General features: G+C 39.0%; 2 long non-coding RNA genes across 3 annotated transcripts in view; one reads left to right on the forward strand and one right to left on the reverse strand.

Moving 5' to 3' along the window:
- The window catches only part of LOC147654229 (uncharacterized), a 62,303-nt gene extending 46,460 nt beyond the window's left edge, over positions 1 to 15,843 (forward strand). The window contains exons 3-4 of the long non-coding RNA XR_015284737.1: positions 7,948 to 8,018; positions 12,456 to 15,843. This is a non-coding gene — a long non-coding RNA (uncharacterized LOC147654229). The remainder of the gene's footprint in view (positions 1 to 7,947; positions 8,019 to 12,455) is intronic.
- LOC111923637 (uncharacterized) lies at positions 8,631 to 18,532 on the reverse strand. 2 transcript variants are annotated; one of them, XR_002861186.2, is made up of 4 exons: positions 17,254 to 18,532; positions 9,345 to 9,447; positions 9,090 to 9,210; positions 8,631 to 8,849 (listed from the first exon to the last, which is right to left on the reverse strand). It is a non-coding gene; the product is annotated as an uncharacterized LOC111923637 (long non-coding RNA). The 2 variants fall into 2 exon arrangements; XR_015284738.1 differs by having other exon boundaries at positions 9,090 to 9,447.
- Between the last annotated feature and the right edge of the window lie 3,128 nt (positions 18,533 to 21,660).

The following is a 21,660-nucleotide window of genomic DNA, read 5'->3' on the forward strand; positions in this document are numbered from 1 at the left end:
AAAGACAGACCAAAGGAAAGACAGAGCAGAAAACTGTAAATACTACAGGTTAAAAAAATGTTCTTTCTCCCCCTTTCTTTCCCTTCCTTTCTTTTCCTCGCATGTGCTTTCCTCACACATACTTTGGCATTTATCTACCATGACAAGCCTCATTTCTCCTTTTAAAAGAATGCATAAATGAGCTATGAATATTTGATCCTTTTTTAAACAAATATTTTGGCTTGACAAGTCACAGCAGATAAGACTACCCAAGATGGTAGCCAGCTGCTCAGGGGAGGGAGCATAGGTAGAGCAGGGGCCAGCGTTAGAGGCACCACCTTTCCCAGGCTGCTGCGTGGGGCAGGACATCAGCCCACAGCCACCCTCCCATCCTGCTGCAAGCCTTCAGGTTTTGCACAGGAGGCTCCAGAGCCATAGGTGATTCTGCAGATTGGTGCTGGAGAACAACCCTACCATGCCCATGCCCCGCTTCACTGCTGACTGCAGTGGAAATAGTCACGGCTTAGAGTCAAGGCCCTCTGTGTGTCCTTTCAGGACCACGGTTTAGACAGCACATAATTCTCTCTGTTAGGGCTTTTAGGATGTTTTTCTCTGTGTTACTGGGTAATTTAGATGACTGTAGTCAATCCAGATTACTCAAATTCTGCTTTATAGAGAACCTACCAGTCTCACACCATAGTGAAATTTAACAAATTAAATTAATAAAGGGCTTTCTGGCTGCACCTGAATGGGTTTGTTCACATTGTGTTTCAGGCTTCATTTGCAAGGATATTGTAATCTGTAGAAATCATTTCCAGGTATTCTACTATGCTGATACTTTGAGCCAATGACAAATACACTGATTTTCAAGAAATACCCACTTACATCTGTCTGCACCAAAAGTGTGGCATCTGAATGTTGTATGTGAATGATTTAACTAAAATTCTCCTTTTTTTTTAAAAAAAAAAAAAACAGAACTATTTTAGGCATATTTTTCATGGCATAATATAGGTGACTTTGGGGTATTTTATCTTGTCATTGAATTTCAATTTAAAATGGTACTTTAGGGAAAAATATAATTTTTCTATATAAAAATATAATTGTGTGAAGTAACTAAGAAAATAAAACACTTGTTTCTCGTTACTTTACTATTTCTACAGTTGTCATGATGGACAATCTAAAAAGAGCAGTACCCATTTCCTTGGTGAGAGAGAAAATACCCCAAAGTTAAAGAAACAGATTAAATTTCATTTTCAAAAGCTCAGGGCAGAATACTTGACTTTGCTGTAAGTTTCCATCATGGAGAAATAACAATGCAAGATTCAATGGAGTTGGTACAGGGTGCCCTTGACTTCAGAAAACTTTCCATTTGTCTCAGGAAGAAAATAGTTATTGACTGGGGAAAACTTTTTACTGAGGTACCTCTTTCCTGTGTGCCTTTTTTTTTTTTCCTTCTTTTTTTGGTAATATATATAATTGTAGCAGCTTTTTGAACATAAGGCAGGGCTGAAAATTACTGATAAGCACAGGAACAGGGAACAATTTAATCACTGCATTAAAAATCTTGTCTGGGACATTTTTTTCTTTTCATAGAAGACTCCAGCAAAAGATTCATATCAATCCAGTTTCCAAATACTGAGACCTCCTGCATCAGCTGAAGGGCAGTGTGGGTAGTGCTGTCAAAGGTTCCTTAGTGCCTCAAATTCATCATAGCAGTGCTCTGGGAATCTTCCAGAGTGTTTTTACTTTAGATACGGATCCTCAGCCGTTAGACCGTGGACAATTCATTCTGAAGGGGCAAAGTCCCCTGAAATATTGCAGAATTCATTGCAGTTCATGTATAGATTAGAGAACATCAGGAGTAGGACTCAGATATTCTCCAGTGCAAAAAAATAATTTGCAGCCCATGAACAGTAAAAATGTCACAGAAATATGCTTTCCCTTGCTACATTATTTGGGGAACTTTTGTGGAGAGACGGTGGGATTGGTGAGAGAATGTGTTTTTTTTGAATATATACTATACATTCCTTTGTATAAGGCTTCCACAGATGAAAGTGCTCATGGTAATGCACCCCTATGACATTCTGTTTGAAAATATTACTCTTTCTTCAAAGAAGAGAAAGGGAGAAGCTGTAGCTTTAAATTGTATGAGCATGGGAAAATCAGACATGGTAATAAAAGTGGATGTTTGAGTGTGTCAGATAAAATTTATTAGATAGGGGTCTCCAGCTCAGTGCATTCCTATGCAAAATTCTTGGTCAGCTGCCAGAAAGTGAATTCTGAGCATTAGCACAGTAGAAAATATTTATATTGGTGTAAGGCTGCTGGCTGTGATATGCTTCTGCTCTTTTAAAATAGCTTGCCACAAATTCAGAGACATCAACAGAGGTCAAACTGTAAGGAACTACATAATTTAATGAATCAATTATATGCTTCCAGGCAATCAGTAATACCATTGTGGAAAAAATGAATTATTAACATGTGAAAATAATTCTGCAGCAACACATACAGTAGCAATCAGGGCTATGTTTCTAAAAACATTCAGTCAATCTAATTGCCTTCCCAGTAAAGTCAGCACAACAGAATCTCTTTTGTTTTGTGATTTTTTTTTATTTTTTTTTTTAGCATTGTCTCCAGGATAAATGACTGTGTGAAGACATTCCTCAGCACACCTCAGCTCTGGCTTCACATAGATACTTCTGTCAGATCACATTTCATTAAAACTGAGCCCATGAAAAAGAATGTTAAATAATTTCCAATTATATTCCATTGCTTTTAGTTGATGAAGATTCACACTTCATATCAGGAGTAAGTTCTTTTTGCAATGAGTAGGGCTTCCTCAAGATTATTTCCTTTTTGCACCTGAATTTTGGCCCAAATTCTGATAGTACTTTTTCAAGATTTTTCCAAAATTATCCTATTTGAAGGAGGCATGCTATCCTCCACACACAGCTTTGGCACAAAGATTTGCCTGGAGCACTATTTCCCTGAGGCAGGTCTCTCTTTCCCATGATTTGCTTGTGCATGTAGTGCTTGTGGATACTTCCCTTGAAATTTAAGGGAAAAAAACCCTGCCCTAACTCTACTTCCTTCCCAAAGCTGCTTTGCTGTACAACAGGAAAAACAGAGGATCAATATAAGGTCGTGATTACCCTGACATTTTTAGAGTGTAATGGTTTTTAATTTTCAGTTCTGGTTTCCTGAGAAGTCTTACTTGTTCTGGTTTATAAAGATGTTCACCTCAGATCTCCTTTATTTTTCATTAAGCAGGACAGAAAAAAATTTCCAAGCATCAAGCCCAGCTTCCACAGAGTATTTGCATCAGTCAGACTAACAGCTCTTTGGTGAATTTAGACTAATCACAATTTCTCATTCATTCAGATACTGGAATTTAAGAAAATATCCAGCTAACTCTCAATTAAAACTAACATATTCACAGAAATTTTGGAAATCCAAAAGCCAAACACAAAGGGCCATGTTCTACATCTGGTTCTCAAATTTTAGAAGAAATTCATAAGTTTTCACAGGGGCTGAAAGGACTACTCAAAAACGAAACCTGGAGGTATATAAGAATAGAGAAACTGTATTGAATGATAAATCAGCTACTCTCCTTATGCACATTACTAAGTCAATATCAATACTTCAAATGAAAAATGAATCTGTAGTAGAATTATAGATTAGTTTTGGTTGGAAGGGATCTCCAAAGACCTTCTTGAAAAATAATGTCACTGATGGGAATGGAGCTCACATCTAACACCATCAGATTTTGCCAGACTATGTAACAAAGATATTTTCTTAATGCATTTTAGCAGTAGCACATCTTAGTTAATCAAATATGCATGATTCCTTAAGCTGATTCAGGAGTCTGTTGGGAACAAACATATATGGAAGCTGCCGTGTGCATTTAGACTGCTGGTGCACAGAATTCCTGGCAAACAGAGAGTAAAATGTCTTAAACCTCTGTCAGTGAATTTTAAGCCAACATGTCTTATCTTCTAGTTCTATCAAGAAAACTGTATTTATTTGTATCATTAACACTAATTCTTTCCCCTCTGTAGTAATTCATGAAATGTGTGCATTAACTTAAACACAGCAAGCAAAAAATCAAGAAGCCTCACTCCTGTTCCGAGAACTGCCATACGTGTCTGCGTTCATTTTCCTCTCCTGATTGCAAAGCCACAGGTAGCATGTTATCTCCTCCTTAGAGGAAACATTGTTCTCATCAGACAAGTCACTTTTGAGATGGAGAACTCAAAATAATGTGTCCAGAATAGTCACAGAACCACACAGTTATTTGGGTAGCTTAGCTGCCTCTCTGTGAAATGGATAAATCCATGAAGTAGAAAAATTCACTATTCTTATAGAGAATTTTTGTCCTCCCAAATTATAAGCAAAAAGTATTGTGTAAATGGTTCTGTAATATTTCATGGTCTCATGAGAATGGATTTTATTTGTAAAGACACAGTGAATATATATGTGAAGAAGGATATTTTAATTTTTACGTGCAATAAGCAAGATTTCATATTTTGCTTCAAAATGTACTTATTTTACATCTGTGGCAAGATTTCTAAATGGGACCAGCAGGTTTCAAAATTTAAAATTTTGTTTCAACTCAACCAATTGAGTCTTTGGTGTCTCAATATAATTTTTGCTATGTCTCATGAGATGCAGTGATGCATGGAAACCTAATGGAAGTTGCAACCAGGCAGGACTTGATATCACAAAAGGAAAATTTTAGAATTAGAGTAATATCTACTCTACAGCCAGAGGTACATTTCTGCTAGACTGAATTAGAGAACTTACTGGCACATCTCCATAAACATGACTCTGTACTAGGAAATAGTTAATCTTTTATTACATTGGATAGCCTTGTGGGATTGCTTTCGTGATTCATTATAGAAATCAAAGTAAATTCTACAGTATTGTGCAGTTTGGCTCATCCAGTTGGAAAAACCCTAATGATCAAAAAAGCATGTGTTCTTACTCAGATATGTTTTATGACATGACTGTAAAACGTACCTACCACAGTTTTTCATTGTTTCACAGACAATAAGCACAGTCATTTTCAGGTTTCTATTGTTCTGCAGCTAAAGCCATGAATGTCCCCTTGCTCATTGACATGAGTGACAACTACATTCACATCTACCAAAAAGGCATGATTAATTACTGTGTTTCATCAATAAAGTTTGTTCTTTAAACCTGTAGAAATTATAGTGTTGCATTTGAGACATGGGTCTGAAGAGTATGTCAGCTTTTCAAATGTAAACAACGTCTGAGAATTTATAACTTGGCAGAAAGGCCTTTTTGAACTAAATCTGAACATTTATGCTAGTAGTCCAGAAATCATTTATTTTTCTGATATCTGCCAGCCTTACTCAGACAAGGTAGTGCTTCAAATACAAAAGTTCCGTTCATTTCAATGGGAATAAACAGGTAGGAAAGGTACTCTGAATTATCTAAAAACTTGATTTCAACAATTTAACTCCTTAAGAGGAGCAGCTGAGGACACTAGGCTTGTTCAGCCTGGAGGAGACTGAGGGGAGACCTCATTGCAGTCTGCAGCTTCCTTGTGAGGGGAAGAGAAGAGGCAGGCACTGATCTCTGCTCTGTGGTGACAGGACCTGAGGGAATGGCCTCAGGTTGTGTCAGGGGAGGTTTAGGTTGGGTATTAGGAAAAGGGTCTTCACCCAGAGGGTGGCTGAGCACTGGAACAGGCTCCCCAGGGAAGGACCAAGAATCACAGCACCAGCCTGGCACAGTTCAGGTAGTGTTTGGACACTGCTCTCTGGCACATGATGTGATTCTTGGGGTGTCCTTCAGAGAGCCAGGAGTTGAACTTCATGTTACTGATGAATCTCTTCCAACTCAGGATATTCTGTGTTTCCGTGATTCTATGATTTTCAGGAAATAAACCTGGAATAAAAAAGAGGCATGTTTTTATTTTAGCAAACATTTTTAATGAAGATTTACTGAAGAAATAATAGAGGGTGAAATTTCAATATTACTGAAATCTGAAGAATTCAAATTGAATTCCATCTATTCAGATCTGGATTTAAATGTATGTAGTTACCTTTTTTTAGGCACTTTGCATTAATGAGCTGTATTTTTGTATGAATTTATTATAATCACATTTGAACAGTGCCCTAGTAATAACGAAAAAGGTTCATTCCTATTATGCCTGAGAGAATAGAGGTTGTATAGAACCCAATGGAATTGCAGGCATGTTGTTTCTGACAAGAATGACTGCAGGAAAGGAGAGAATCTAAGGGCTGGATAGCTTGTCTTAAATTCCCAGGTCTTTTGAGTAATTCTTTGCCAGTAATTCAATTACAAAAATCTTGAATTTTCATATCCAATGGCAACCATGTGGTCAACGGAGCTGTCCATCTCCTATTATAGTAGAAAAATCCAGACCTCTCTGGACACCATCTGCTTCTTGGCTTTTTTGGAATTTCCTTATATTCCTCCTATCTGCAGACATTTCCAAACCATATTTTCCCAGTCAATCCCCAGACTAAGCACTAAACTCATGTTAAATTTTGAGCTGCCATTTGGCATACTAATTGAACAGCAAGGCTTAACATATGCTTTGAGTGTTGCTACAGCCCCTCAGTTGTCAAATAACTGCCACGATGTTCCAGTCTCTTTAGAGGAGATTATTTACTGTATTTAATGTTTCAATGAGAACAGTTCAAAAACACACCCACTGCAGTTATAACACTAAGTGATAAATAACTGAGAAGATTTGAATCTCCGGTTTCTGAGTGCCATTAATGCTCCATTGCTAGTGTGCCTGATTGAAGAGGGGTTATAAATCAGAGATTACAGAAAACAAAAATGTGGCTTATTGGCAGGTATTTTTCCATTTACAAGCACAGAAGTTTGTACAGAACTAGAAGTGAACCTGAGTACAAAATGCTATGGAGAGATTTAAAAAAAGAGAAGTTTTTGTAATCTGTTGGGAACAAAGGTCAGCTAAAACTTTACTCATCCAGTGAAACTTGAGCTGTAAGAAACTCAGATCATACACAATCTGTCATATCACCCCGCAGCAGGGACCAGATCATGGCCCTCTGAGCCATTTGTGTGGATCTGCTCACATATGTGCAGGACCGGTGTCCCCAGGAGCAGCCACCTCAGATAGATATGTGCCTTGCACCTGTGATTGCTTTGTTTCTGCATGTGTTCCGATTCTCCAGTTTCCCCCCATCATTTGTTGTCCAAGCAATGGGCATTTTTTAGGAATTCTTGCTATTGTAATGTCACAGAGAGTTGTCATATTAAGAACAATTCTGTGACACCATGAGAAAAATTATACTGTCTAATGGTCTCGGCTAGAACTGAAATGCCCAATTCTTTGCTTTCATTTCTTTCTTCCCAGTGGCCTGGGATGTAACTGGGACATCTGAGAGCTTTTTTTAAAAATTGGGGTTTGTTTGTACCCTTGTCTTGCTTTCTACAATTCAAACCTCATTCCTCTCATTAACAGCTGTTACCATGAAAGGTAACAGCTACAGTGAAGCCAGAATAATTATCTTTCCCAGCTCAGGAGCTGATCCTGTAGTGTGATTGATATGAGTGGTAAAACTCGCTTCTGCTGAGCAATTTGCAGAAAGGGAAACTTAGAAGCATGGCATGTCTTTGGTTAACAGCCCACTGTAAAATTAGTGCCCTGTGTTGTGTTTTGTTTTAGTTTTCTGGATTTTAAGTAGGTGATGAATACTTAGTAAATGCACAAACTAAAGTATACATGCTGATGTTCGATTGTGTGGCTTTCCATGCTGGGAGACTGCAAAATCTAGGGCTTTCCATGATGGAAACAATGCAGGAGTCTGCAGCGCCCATGTCTCTCATGCTTAATAATGAATTAATTCCAGAATCCCAACGTGGTTTGGAACACATTTTCTTTTCCACTATAATGTTTCATGAAGTGTGATTTGTTGCAATCTTTTTTTTTTTTTTCTGCAGATGTTGCTGGCAGTGCTACACCACATCTCATTGATATGTTAGAGGTGATGGAAAGGGAACCTGGAACTAAGGTGGGTCACTCTTGTCCCTTGTCACAAAAAGTTTACGAGAGAAACCTTGTGGTCCCACTCGGAACAGTTACAGATCCAGTACCTGAAAATACCTCTTGGGAACTCTGCTCCAAAAATTCTTTTAAAGTCCATGTCTCTGAAAAGGCACACATATAACAAGTCATCACATGTAGTGTAAGTGAAATGGAGTAACACACAAGAGTTTTTTGTCATATCTTAAGTACATATATATGGCATAGTGTGCTTCCTGTGATTTGGTAGGCTGACATCTCAGTCACCTCTCTTGCTTGCTCTGCTGCACACCAGATGAGGAGCAGCAAGCATCACCACCTTCTCCCTTACACTGTGCTTGTGGTTATGGCTCCAGCTGTGGTAAGAAAAGGAGAAAAACAAGGCAAGAGAAAAAAATGATTGCTAGAAGCTAAACCTGAATTCTAAGAAGTCAGTTTATCTCACCTGAATTTAGAAATGGGATTCAGCTGTAGTTTAAAACACAATTTGGTGTCTACAAATGAGCTATAAATGCCCAAGCTCCCATGACAGGCAGCAGACATCTAGTGGCAGCAGCCTGGAGACCCATAGCATTTATCAGCAGGAGTAATTTGCCTTATTATCAACATCTATTGCCACTCCAGGTGCCCTCAGGAGACTTGCCTGGCCTCCGCTTGCTAATTTGGATGAGGTCAGTGTCCCACTGCTGCTGGCTGTACACAAACCAGCTCTGAGGAGCCCTAAGCAGGTCTTCACCCCTTCTGTTGAAAATGGCCTCAGGAGCTCAGGGTAAAGTGAACACTGGTGACATTCATGTGCCTGAGCCCCATTTTGTGACTCCTGTGATGGAAAAAGAGAAGAAATCAGCATTTATAGGGGATAATACCCTCAAGTTATTCTAGGATCTATCCTGAAATTATGCCATAAAAGAATCTGAAAGGATTTATGTACCTAGTTCCACATTAAATGCCCTGAAGTATCCAGGACACCTGTATGGGACTGGTAGGTATGACACTGGGCCTACAGGAGTTGTGGAGTCTTTCCCCAGCTGCCAGAGGCCAGGCAGGATACCCTTGTTACCTCTAGATGCCTCTATTTCTCCTCTGACCAGTCTCATGCAGCTCCTCTTCTGAACAAACAGCTACAGATGGGTGGGATGAATCCTGCCCCAGTGGCTGTTTCCAGCACCCAGAGACAGGAGCTGAAAGTAGCAAATGAATCACACCTTTCCTATTCTGGCACTTCATTTGGTCATGGAGACCCAAGGCCACTTGGCTGGCATGGCATGCAGGCATCATGGAAGCTAGCACTCAGTTTCCCTAAGAGCCATCTCACCTGAGGTGCAAGTCTGCCTCCCTTCACAGCACTCCTTCCAGTCTGCGCTGCTGTTCAAGCAGCAATCTTCCAGAGAGCACAGCTGGCAGCATCTGCTGGCCTTCTAGAAAGCCAGGCAAAAAGCAGGAGAAAATGAGAGTAGAAACCCAGACCTACTCCAACAGTTTCACTGCAGCAAATTATATTGCAAAGAGCCTAGCTAGACATTAAAGGAAAGACCAAAAAGTAGGCTTAAAGGGGAATATAATTTTATGCTTAGCTACAATGCAGTTGACCTCAAGAAAAATGGTAAAGAAATTAATTAAATCATTACATCTATGTAATATATAGTTATCTATATCTATACAATTCATATATACATACTATATGTGTATTTTATACATTCATAAAAATAATATTTTCCATAAATAATATTATCTATAAAGACTTCATATTTTAGAGTAAATAATTTATTAAAGCGATCTATTACATAAACTATATTTATATAGTCTATACATTACATCTATATGGAAATCTTTTGGAAACTACTTGTAGCAGAACTGAAAATGAAGGAAACAATGAAATAAATTAATGGGAATGAGATTGCAAGTCTAGTGCTAATAGAAAAGCAAAGGATGTTTATTTAAAAAAAGAATGGAAATTCAATAATTCAAGGTGAAGGAACAGAAAAACTGGAGAGTGAAAATACATAGGGAAAACTAATAGAAAAATACATATGAGTTTTAGGGCACTAGCTAACTATGCTAATACAAAAAAAAAAATGGTATTAAGTGTCAGTCCCACTGATAATAAATTTAAAAAGTAAGTTTTAAAAGTGCTGCTTCTTAAATATCCTTGTTCACTAGCTTTATGCTAATAAGTGTAATTTTTTTTAAAAAAGGCAAAAAAAGCCCCAACAATTCCATCAGCCTAAAATAACCTGAGTTTCCTGAAACAGGAGAGAGCCTTCCAGTACCTTTGAAAACCCACAGAAGTTTCAGACAGACAGACTTCAGGATTTCTCTTCATGACAGTTCGTGAGAAATTCAGGCCCATTCAGAAGGTGAGCAGTCCATGAAGTCACGTTGGACATATGGGAATGGGATTTGCTGGAGCAAATCCAGTGAAGGACCACAAAGTTGATACAGGGACTGGGAGGATCTTCCATAACCAAAGAGGATGAGGGAACTAGAACTTTCCAGCCTAGAGAAGAGACACTTAGGTGGATTTTATCAGTGTTTATAAGTACCTGAAAGGAGGGAATGAAGATGAGGGAGTCAGGCCCTTGTCAGTGGAACACAGTGACAAGGGGCTATGGGCACAAACTCAAACATGGGAGATTCTGTCTCAACATCAGGAGACAATTTTCCTGCAAGGGTGATCAAGCAATGGAGTAGGTTACCCAAAGAGATTGTGGGGTCTCTGTTCCAGGAGATATTCCAAATCCATCTGGACACGGTCCTGGCAACTGGCTGTAGCTGACCCTGCTTGAGCAGGGTGGGTTGCACTAGCTGACCTTCCAAGCTCCTTTCCAGCCTTTCTCGTTCTGTAATTCTGTGATCTCCTACATCTCACTGATCTCACTTGGCTCCATCAGATATGGAGCATATGGATCATAAACACAGCACCAATTGCTGATATGATAGCCTTGTAACTAAGCCTGGAGTCACCTCCCCAACATCTCTGAGCAGACCCTCCTAACATGTCTTCACCATGTTGTGTTTTGAATCCGGATTAGTTTGCAAGCAAGAGGAATCCTCAGGTCATTCAGATACATAAGGCAGAACCCAGCTTTTCCCTCTATTCTCTCCTTTTTAAAAACTCTCTCTGTTTTTATCCTGATGGCACATATGCATTCAAGACAGCAGTTCCTGGAACACCTTGCCATGTCATAGAATCACCATTTGGGTTGGAAGCGTCCTTAAAATTCAGCCATTTCCAACATCTCTGTTTCTTGTTTGGGTGGCCGTGTACTGGCTCACAGCAAGATCGGGAGCAAGCACCTTCCTCAGTTATGAGGTCCATGGTCTGGTTGGGTTTGGGCCTTGGGCAGAAGTTCAAGTCCCAGAACCCCTGGGAAAAGCAAGTCCTGATGTCCCACACCACCCAAATGGGGAAGACAGAGGTCAGTCTTGCCAGAACAAGGCACAGCTACTGGGTAAGGAACTCCTTTCCAGCTAGAAAGCTACATGTTCCCAGGGGCAAGACAACTTCTTTATTCTGTGTTCAAACCATCCTGTCCTGCCCGGCCCAGGACAAACACTCATGGCTGTCAGTACAAATGCAAATAGCAAGCCCTACCCAGAAATCATCCTGTGACGGGAAAATAAAGAGAAGGAAAGAGGCCAAACAACCCTTTACAACTCTTAATTTGCTACTAGTTTTTTAAGCTTGAGACTGACAATGGTGTCAATCAGCAATAAGAAAGGTACAAGTACTGTAGGAAAGACGACATAGACACATTTTTCATGATTGAAAGGCTCTGACTCAATGGGGAAGCAAGTTTCTTGACATTATAGATCACTGTAAATCAAGGTAAGTTTTGGGGACATCCCATAAACAAGCCAGTTCTTTTCTGACTCAATCTTTCCTAAATTTTTCTAAAAGTTCCAGATTGAGCCAGACAGTCTAAATCCTATTAAAGTCAGTGAATTCATGTAAAAAGGAATGTTCCTTGGACTACAATAAGGTTTCCTACCAATTTTCCTTTGATTATATTACAGATGACAGTTTATAATAGAACTGCAGACTATAGTAACACGGAAAAAACCCATAAAATTTAACATTTATATTTTTCCAACTCCTTGTCAGACATCAGAGGGATTTAAAAAATTTAGCAAGGAATTTACAGCTTGACACCATCGCATGTGCAGTAAAAATAATATAAATATCAAAAGTAATCTCCTTCATTCCATTCTTCCCCCACCCTTGAAAAGAAGCAAATTGGAGCAGTATTAAAAAATAACTTGGACTCCCAAGGTGAAGCTGATAATAAATACAAAAAGTCACAGGGAAACATTTTTTTCTCACTGTATTAGAAGGCTTAGCCAGTATATTGTCTATATGTCAATGGAATACCTTTCTGAAAAATCTGTGCATAATGTGTCTACCACCTTCTTTTTTTTCCTATAGGTAATTCTATACATGGGCCAAGGAGCTTTTAGAAGAATTTGGGTTCCTTCAAAGAGCAGCAAAACGTTTAAACCTCATATTTCAGCTGAGAGTTTCTCTATGAGTAACTCATTAAAAACTGCAAGCGTAATCACTCGAGTATTTCTGTGTGGGAGCAACTTTAGGCAGGTGTGTTGTACAAGGAACTTCTCTGAGAACATTCACATGAGTTAAATTATTCTTTTGAAAATTTGTGGACTGGGCTAGTAACTGAATATTTTCCATGGCATTCTCAGTGGCACAGGGGGGAACACTGCATGGAGAATATTAATACTTCTTGGGTGTTGCTTCCTTTACAGTAGTGCTTTACACATTCAACACACAGCCCCTTGTACCTTCATTTTTTGGTAAAGGGTGCAGCACTGTTTTACTACATGTATTTATTTTCTTTTGTTAAAAACTTAAGCAAAGGCATTCAAAATTGTCTCTGAGATTGTTTCGTAGAAAGTTATAAATTTATATTAAGAGTAATTATATCTATACCTATATTATACAGCTGATGGGAAAAAAAAAAACCTGGCTTGCCTCATGTTTCAATAATAGACACTTTGAGTAAAAGACGGGGAACAAGAAAATAGTATGCGAGCAATAGTTAAAACCACGAGCAAATTCTCAAGATTAGGGCTACAATCTATTGGTAAACATTAAACTTAGGTAAATATAGAATTAAAATATCTTATCAGATTCCCTGTAAAATTAATTTTTGGAGCAAATAGAATTAACATAAAAATACAATATAACCATGGTAAAAAAAGGCCTTTTCCTATGATGAACCCCTTCTTGATGTTCTCCCTGCAATGCAAAGGGAATGAGACTGCAAAACTTTTAGTTTATAGAGACACATTTTTTCTGCCCAATTCTCTACCTAATTTTGAACATTAGGTCAAACATTTAAATATTGGGCTAGGAAATATTTTCCCCATCCAAGACTATTCTCCCCATTAAAGTCTTGTAGAAACTTTCTGCCCCGGAGAATTTTTAGGCATAAGTATGAGGCAGGGAAATAAAAAATAAAATAAGAAAAGAAATCTGTTCTCAGCCAACCCGCAATCCAGACAACGAGGAGCCTGATGGTGTAGTGAATGCTGCAGAAAAGGAACTCGGTTTGAAATCTGACTATTTCATGCAAAAAATCTCCACAGGTATGTGAGCAGCTTATACTCCAAGATATGAGACATCTAAAACCAGGCGAAAATATTAAGCAATGGGGTTACGTGATTTCAGCTGATGTCCTCTCTCCTATCTGGGAAGAATATTTCTGTTTCTTGTACCCAGAGAGGATAGCTGACCTATCCCAAATTCCTCAGGAGTAAAAACAAATCAAGAAAACTATCAAGAAAACTCAAGGGCAAAGTTGAATTCTCTACAAAACCCTTGAGTATGAAACACCACAGGGGCTGAGACAATGGAGGGAGCACAGAAAAACATGAGTGACTTTAGAAGTGGCTTTAAAATATTAGGGGGCAAGTGTCTGTGCAAGAATGGGTGTCATGAGAGGAAATGGAAGCAATGCAGAGACAGCAGAATGAGAGCATGAGTCCTTAAGGCATTTCCCCAAGACTTGGCAGGATGTTGGTTCCTACATTCACAAATGTAATAAAGCCAAATGCAACAAGTGGATTAAATTGTTTGTCAGTGGTGCCAGGATGCTGTGCCTTTCAGTGTCACAGTGCTCAACACCTGCAAAACTTGGCTGGTGTCACCTTAATGGGGTAAACAAAAGGCCCCTCTGTCCTGCGGGACCGTGGGAATGCCAGAGCTCTTGTGGCACAGCCTGAGGTCAGGACCCCATCAGACTCCTTTTTCCTTGGGGTTGGATGAGGACACCAAAGGAAATATGTAATGTTGGAAAGACCCTTCAAGACGTGTGAACAGAATCTTCTTAGCATGATTCCACTGCTGGGCCTGTGGAGCAGGCAGAGGCTCTAGAGGAACAGAAGACAGAGGGCCCATGTTCTCCCCAGTCAAAGCAGGGCAAGGATAGGAGGGTTCAGGCATGGCTGGTTATCTTGTCTGTGACACTGAAGGCAAAGAGAACACCATGCAGAGATGGTATTCAGACTATTTCTTGGTCAGAAGAGCTCTCTTTCTGTTTACTGCCAATGCAAATGTTGTCAGAAGAGTCTGCTCAGTCTTAAAAGGATTGCATAACTCAAGTAAGAAAAGGTCCTGTTTCTCTAACCACCCTGAGGTTTTTTGTCAAAGGGCAGTGAGACAAAGAACAGGAAAAATGGTAAATTAATTTCTTGCTGTTATGAGAATCAAGCACCTAATTAGCCACACCATCTCATTCTGCTCTCAAGAGCAGGTGTGAGGCTGAAAAAGGCATCCAGGTATCCAATTACAAATCTGTGTAACAAAGTTTAGGAAAAGCTTACCTGAACCATCTTCAGAAAAACTTAAATTATGTTTGAACATTTATCTTTATTGATGGTTGGTCTGGAATATTTTGGTGATTTTTCTTGCTTAGTTTTATGAGGAATAATATTACTGTTTGCAAACACACAGATATAACAAATCCAAACATCTAGATTATTTAAAACTAAACACAGAAAAAATCACTTGCTATTTCCTTAAGCTGGAAAATAAATGTCTTCCGGAATCAGAAATTAATTCAGGTTTTGACACTGAAGCTCTGAAGTCTTGCATAATTATTCCTCTCTTGATTTGTTTCCAGACAGACTGCCAGATCACCATACTGTGCAATTACTATTTCCAATTCTTTGTAGAAACCAACATTTATGTGACTATTTAGAAATATTATCATAGAAGAACAAGTCCAATGCTGCTGAGAATGTCTCGATAACACCTTTTTCTTACTCAATTTTAAATTATTTTGAACATTTAAATTTATTGGTATAGCTAATCTAATATTTTATCATGGTCAGTGAACTACATGACACAGTAGAATCCCACTAGCTGCATATCACCCCCATGTCTACGAAGTATTACAAAAATCATAATCCTTTAATTCTCTAATAATTTTTTAATTACAACTACAATACTCATAAAACCAGAAACCTCTCTAATATTTGTATTAATGTGTCAATAATACATTAATCAATAAATGGTGGACAGGGATTCACAAGCAATAAATGCTTGATTGACTTTACTACTCACTATAATTTATGCACCCTGAGTTTGTCTAATGGCGTTGTTATAATGGCATTAGGACATTGCTATTGTGTTTTATTAACTTGACTTTGCTGTAAAAAAAATTTGCGCATTACACTGTGCTGACTTCATATTGAGTCATACATCTCATAGTTACTATATTTCTTTTTCTTAGGACATGTCATTTTAATCCATAAATAGTTAATCTAATATTGAAATAAAGTTATCAAAGTAATCAGTCTTTGTACTTTTTTCAAACTTTCAAACATTTTCAGATTTCATCTTCTAAGTAAGAATCTGCTGCAAGATAAGGAACTAGAGGAACCACAAGTAAATGTCAAAAAGATCCACAAGGATTGTGAACCAGTCCCCTGCTCAATTATTCTGCCATTATGAACTGAGTGTGAACTGATGGTAATTGAAGCGAGAAAGGCACTAAAACATTTTCCAAAGCACCATCTGCAATGAATCAGAGGAATGAAGATAAAATGACAAGGACATTTAATGACAGGATTGTGCCCCTGCCCGCCTTTCTGCTTAAAAAGGTCTGGCCAGATTCCAGTTAGAAATGATCCCAGCACAATGAGTATACCATTTCTCTGTCATGTGTAACTGGGCTTCACAGAGATATTTGAAGAATGCAGTTAAGCATCTCTTTGAAATATGGACTCTTCCCAACCTTTCCAGTGCTTGTGATAGTCTGAGCTGATCTCTTTTCCTCACATTTTTTCTACCCTCAAAAAAGAAAAAAAAACTGTATAATTTGGGAGGCAGCATCACTGGGAATGAATGCACATGGGTATTATGCCTCATGAGGAAATCCAGTGTATGCAGGATCATCCCAGGCATTCATCCTCTTCCTCACAGCCCTCCCCGCTCTGTCCTCACCTAGTCATATCCTCTCGTAGCACACCACAGACCCTCACCTGCATTCTTATAACTTGGGAGCAATGCATCCTAACAAAGAGGACTTCAGGCAAAAACTCCAGGAGATCTGCAAGGATGAAAAAGGAGCAAGATCCTGGACAAGCATAAGGAGAAAGAAAATCTACAGCTGGCAGAAATAAGGATAGGTAGCCTGGGAGGAATACAGAGAAATTGTCTGAGCATTCAAGGGTCAGTTAGGAAACTAGTGCCCTGATAGAATTCAGTCTGGCCAGGGACATCAAGGGCAACAAGAAAAACTTCTATAGGTGTGCTGTTGATAAAAGGAAGAAAAGGAAAAATAAAGGGCCCCTCCAAAAGGGAGACCTGACTATCTGGGATACAAAGAAGGCTGAGGTACTCAACAACTTTTTTTCTGCCTTGGTCTTCACTGACAGATGCTCCAGCCACATCACCCAAGTCTCAGAAGGCAAATGCAGGTATTGGGAGAATGAAGAACCACCTGCTGTGGGAAAAGGTCATGTTCAAGGACATCTAAGGAACCTGAAGGTGACCAAGTCCATGAGGCCTGATGAGGTGCATCTGTGAATCCTGAGACAGCTGGCAGAAGAAGTGGCTAAGCCACTTCCTATTCATCACATCCAAGCAGTCGTGACAGTCCAGCAAAGTTCTCACCAACTGGAAAAGGGGAAATATAAGCCCCATTTTTTTAAGATGAAAGAGAGGATGATCCAGGGAACTACAGGCCACTCGGTCTCACCTGAATGTCCAGAAAGATTATGGAGCAAATCCACCTGGAAACTATGCTAATGCACAGGAAAATAAAGGAGGTGACTGGTGACAGCCAACGTGGCAAAATGTGCCTGACAAATCTGGTGGTCTCTTGCAGCAGGATGATAGACTTGGTGGATAAGGGAAGAGCAGCTTGTGTCTACACCTGGACCTGTGCAAGTCATTTGACTCTATTGTGGTTGTTGTTGTTGCTATGTTCCACGTAACATCCTTGTCTCTAGACAGGTGCATTGACCACTCAGTGGATGGAGAACTGACCATATGGTGTACTCAAAGAGCTGTGGCTCAATGTCCAAGCGGAGGAGTGGTGTTTCTCAGGGGTCAGTACTGGAACCAGGGGCATTTAACCTCTTTGTCAGTGCCATGGACATTGGGATTGAGTGCACCCTCTGCAAGGGTGCTGACACCAAGCTGTATGGTGCCGTCAACATGCTGGAGGGGAGGGATGCCTTCCAGAGGACAGGTTTGAGAGGTGGCTCCCTGTGAATCTCATGATGTCTAACAAGGCCAAGTTCAAGGACCTGCACCTGGGCTGGAATAATCCATAGCACAAATACAGACTGAGAGGAGAATGGATTGAGTGGAGCATTGAGGAGAAGGCCTTGGGGCTGTTGGTTGACGAGAAGCTTGATGTGACCTGTAAGTGTGTGCTTGCATCCAAAGCTGCATCCAAAACACTGTGGGCAGCAGAACAAAGGAGGGAATTCTGCCACTCTGCTCTGCTGAGATGTCACCTAGAGTGCTGCATCCAGCTCACAACAAAAGAAAAAGATGGACCTTTTAGAGCTAGTCCAAAGGAGGGTTACTATGAAGGCAGAGTGAAAGAGCTGGGGTTGCTCAACCTTGACAAAGAGAAGACTCCAGGGAGACCTTAGAGCTTTCCAATACCTGAAGGAGAGGGAGTCTCCTCCCAATACCACAAGAGAGTGGGAGAGGGACGTTTCATGTAGGCACAAGACAAGGGGAACGGCTTCAAACTGGAAGATTTGAACTAGATGTTAGGAAGAAATTCTTCCCTGTGAGGGTGGTGAATCACTACCATTGCTTTCCCAGAGAAGCTGTGGATGCCCCATCCCTGGAAGTGTTCAAGGCCAGGCTGGCTGGGGATTTAAACAACTCGATCAAGTGGAAGGTGTCTCTGCCCATGGCAGTGGAGCAGAAAAGAAATAATCACTAAGGAACCCTCTGACCCAAACCATTCTAGGATTCTGTGGAATAAATACTTCCAAAAGACCAAATCCCTTTTGAAAGTAAGTTCTTCTAATGTTCAGTTATTTTAACTGCTAAAAATACACTCTTTGTTTATAATCCTTTGATTTATTTTCTTCTGCAAAGTTTCTTTTTCATAAAATTTCAGGTCATGATCCATTCATCTCTAAATGAACCAATTCTCACATAAATACTTAAATAAATTTTCCATGTTTTCCAGACTTTGGGGCTTTCTTGTACTTTCCTGCTGATGCAGGCACAGAACTGAACAAGATATCATACATTGCTAGAATGATAAAATACTGTGAAAAGCCAAACTGATAGCTAGGAGCAATGGTATAATGTTGCTAAAACTGTGAAGCAAAAAAAAAAAATCCAAAAAACCCAAACAGTTGAAAAAGTCTTTTTATCTTGAATAGATTTTGGATTATAGTTAACAGGAACCTCACATATAAATAATAAAAACAATAATTCCATGAAATAGAATTTCATATGCATCATATTGATTCCACACTGTCTGTTATCTGATTACTTAAGATTGGAAAGCATTTATAATCCTTTGCTGATGGGGAATAAGAAAACAAAATTACTTCAAATCATGGGACGATGCAGTCTAGCTGGTGAAAGCAGACTACACAAGATCATAGAGTCATAGAATATTCCAAGTTGGAAGGCATCTGTTAAAGAGATGAAGTGTTTGATCTTCAGTTACCACATTGCATGGACGTTCCTGCATAAAAAGGTTTTGGCTTCCTATCAAAGCTGAAAATATTTATGGGTTTGCAACTCAGTTTTTCCAACAACAGTCTAAGATCCTTCTGTCCCCATAGGTATATTTTATGAGAAATTTGTTTTGTTTGATCTACCTTCCCCCTCCCTGACTGTCTGATCACAACATTTACAATATAAATTTTTTATCTTCTGTTTTCTTAGTTCTGAATTAACACATCTGAATGTTACTGTATGAAATGGAGGACATGGAATTAAATTTTTACAGCAGTACACATTTTCACTGTTAATTGAAAGATGCAAATTGTGTCTCTCTCAACCTTTCTTCATTTTTTTTTTCTTTTTGAGTAGGAAGGGGCTCAAAAATCAAGACAATTCACTTGTGTTAGAAATACTTCCATTAAACATACTGAAAATATGTGGTACATACAAGACACATAATCTGTATCGTATTGGAATCAATCTAACCTTTCATTTGAAAGACTCACAGCAAAAGGAAGGAAATATGCAAGACTTTAGTTCAGAGCCTTCTGAAGACACTGGGACATTTACCAGGCTAAAGTGAGAAGAGATTAGATTTTTAAACTATTCCATTTCTACCAGTACTTTAGGAAAGTGAAGTGTATTTCCATTTTAAGAAGCCACCTGTCATGCCATGCGTAATCAGTGCTAAGGGTGAGATTAGCATGGGTTTTTTCCACAGTAAATACAGCAAATACTGGCTGTTGGAGAAGACCAAAAGTATTTCTAATTTTGAGCAAACTCAACAACCAGTTCTGGATGAAAAGGAAAAAGTTTTGAATTGCTTTAAAATATTTTATTTCAGTATCTTTAAATCATCTGAGGACTTTTTCAAAACAGTGAAATTAATTTTTTTTTTTCTCAGTTACAGAAAAAGAAGACTTGCTAGAGCAGCAGAGGAATGTAATGAAGGTAAATAGGAATGTGTTATGCAGCTGCAAATGACTAGACAGAATTAAAAAATGTTTGAAAGAGCAAGAAAGCACCCTCCAGTTCAGGAAAAGGGTGCTGAGTCTTAGCCTGAGTAGGTGAGCAGAGCCTGGGAAGCTTCCTGCCCACCTCTCCCCATTGCCCTGGCCATGGCATTTGGCAGGACCTCTTTCCAGGTGATGTATGGAAATATCAGGGGTAAGGAATGGTGATGCAGAACAGACAGGCACATATTTGGCTCTGCTCCATGCCACTAACAGCAGATCTTTGAGACATTGCAGCTCCCCAACAATCCTTGCTATAGGACATGCACAAGTGGTCCCTGCTATAGGATGTGCATAAAGCCACAAGCAAATAGAGAGTAAAGTAGCAATTATTTTAAATACAGGCCGCCTGAGTGGTCTCATGAACTCCTCTAAGGGGATAAACCTTAAAATTAAAGCAGTCAAAAGTCACGTATTAAATAAGCACAATTTTCCATATTCACATTTTGTACTTCTGCACCTGTATTGATATTCTGTATTGAAAAATGAATTTATATAGTTAATTTCACAAAGACAGTGTGTAGATCACTACCATCTGTGCACCAAAACTTTTAAAAAGTATCAGAAAAAAGTTGGCATTAAAAAAGTTCTAAAAATGTGACTGAATATTCCAGGTTTTTACAATTTTTTATCATATTAGGTTTTCATTAGAATTCATTGTAGGGTAAGTAGGATGAATTTCCAAACCTTAAAAGATCAGGAAAAAAAAATTATATCAAGTAAATCCTTATAAAAGCAATATCACATCCAGAAGAAACATGTCATTTTGGGTCTTCCAAATACTTTGAAAAGAATAAAATGTGGTTTGGAAAGAAGTGTGGTATGCTTTGAAATTCCAGCTGAAAAACCAAGGAAGACCTATTTGTTTTCTTTTGTCTTTTCATACAGCCTTTCTGGGTTTTTTTTTTTAAATTTTTTTTTTTTTGAAAAAATTATTATTTATCTGTAAAGCATTTTCAGACCATTTTGTATGACACGTTGAATATACATCATTATTTTCGTTGCTAGGACAAATGAGATAATCATAAATGTTTTGTCTGCAATAAGGAAAGTGCTATCAATTTATGGGATATGCAATAAAGCCATGGGCAAGCACGTGGTGTTGTGGGGTGGGGATTAGCTGCTTTTGGTGCCGACTGACATAAGAAACAAGACTGAGATTTTTATGAAGGAAAGCAGTTCTTCACAGACTTCACTTTGTGTCAGTGGCAGACTTGTTGCAACAGATATCTGAGCATGACATGCAGGTGGTAAATCACTAAGTCACACTTAGCTGTCAATGGGTTTGTGCTTTTAAGTCACCAATGGCTCTGAAATTTCAGAGATAATACTTACTTAGGGATGATCTGCAGCACTAGAAGTGAGGGGGGAGACACCCTCATCCCCCTGACATCTGGACCATGATAAGACTGAAAGAATCCCTGAGGTCAAACTTGGCCCAA

Source organism: Cyanistes caeruleus, chromosome 3 (genome assembly GCF_971803275.1).
Source record: "Cyanistes caeruleus chromosome 3, bCyaCae1.hap1.1, whole genome shotgun sequence".
NCBI lineage: Eukaryota > Metazoa > Chordata > Aves > Passeriformes > Paridae > Cyanistes > Cyanistes caeruleus.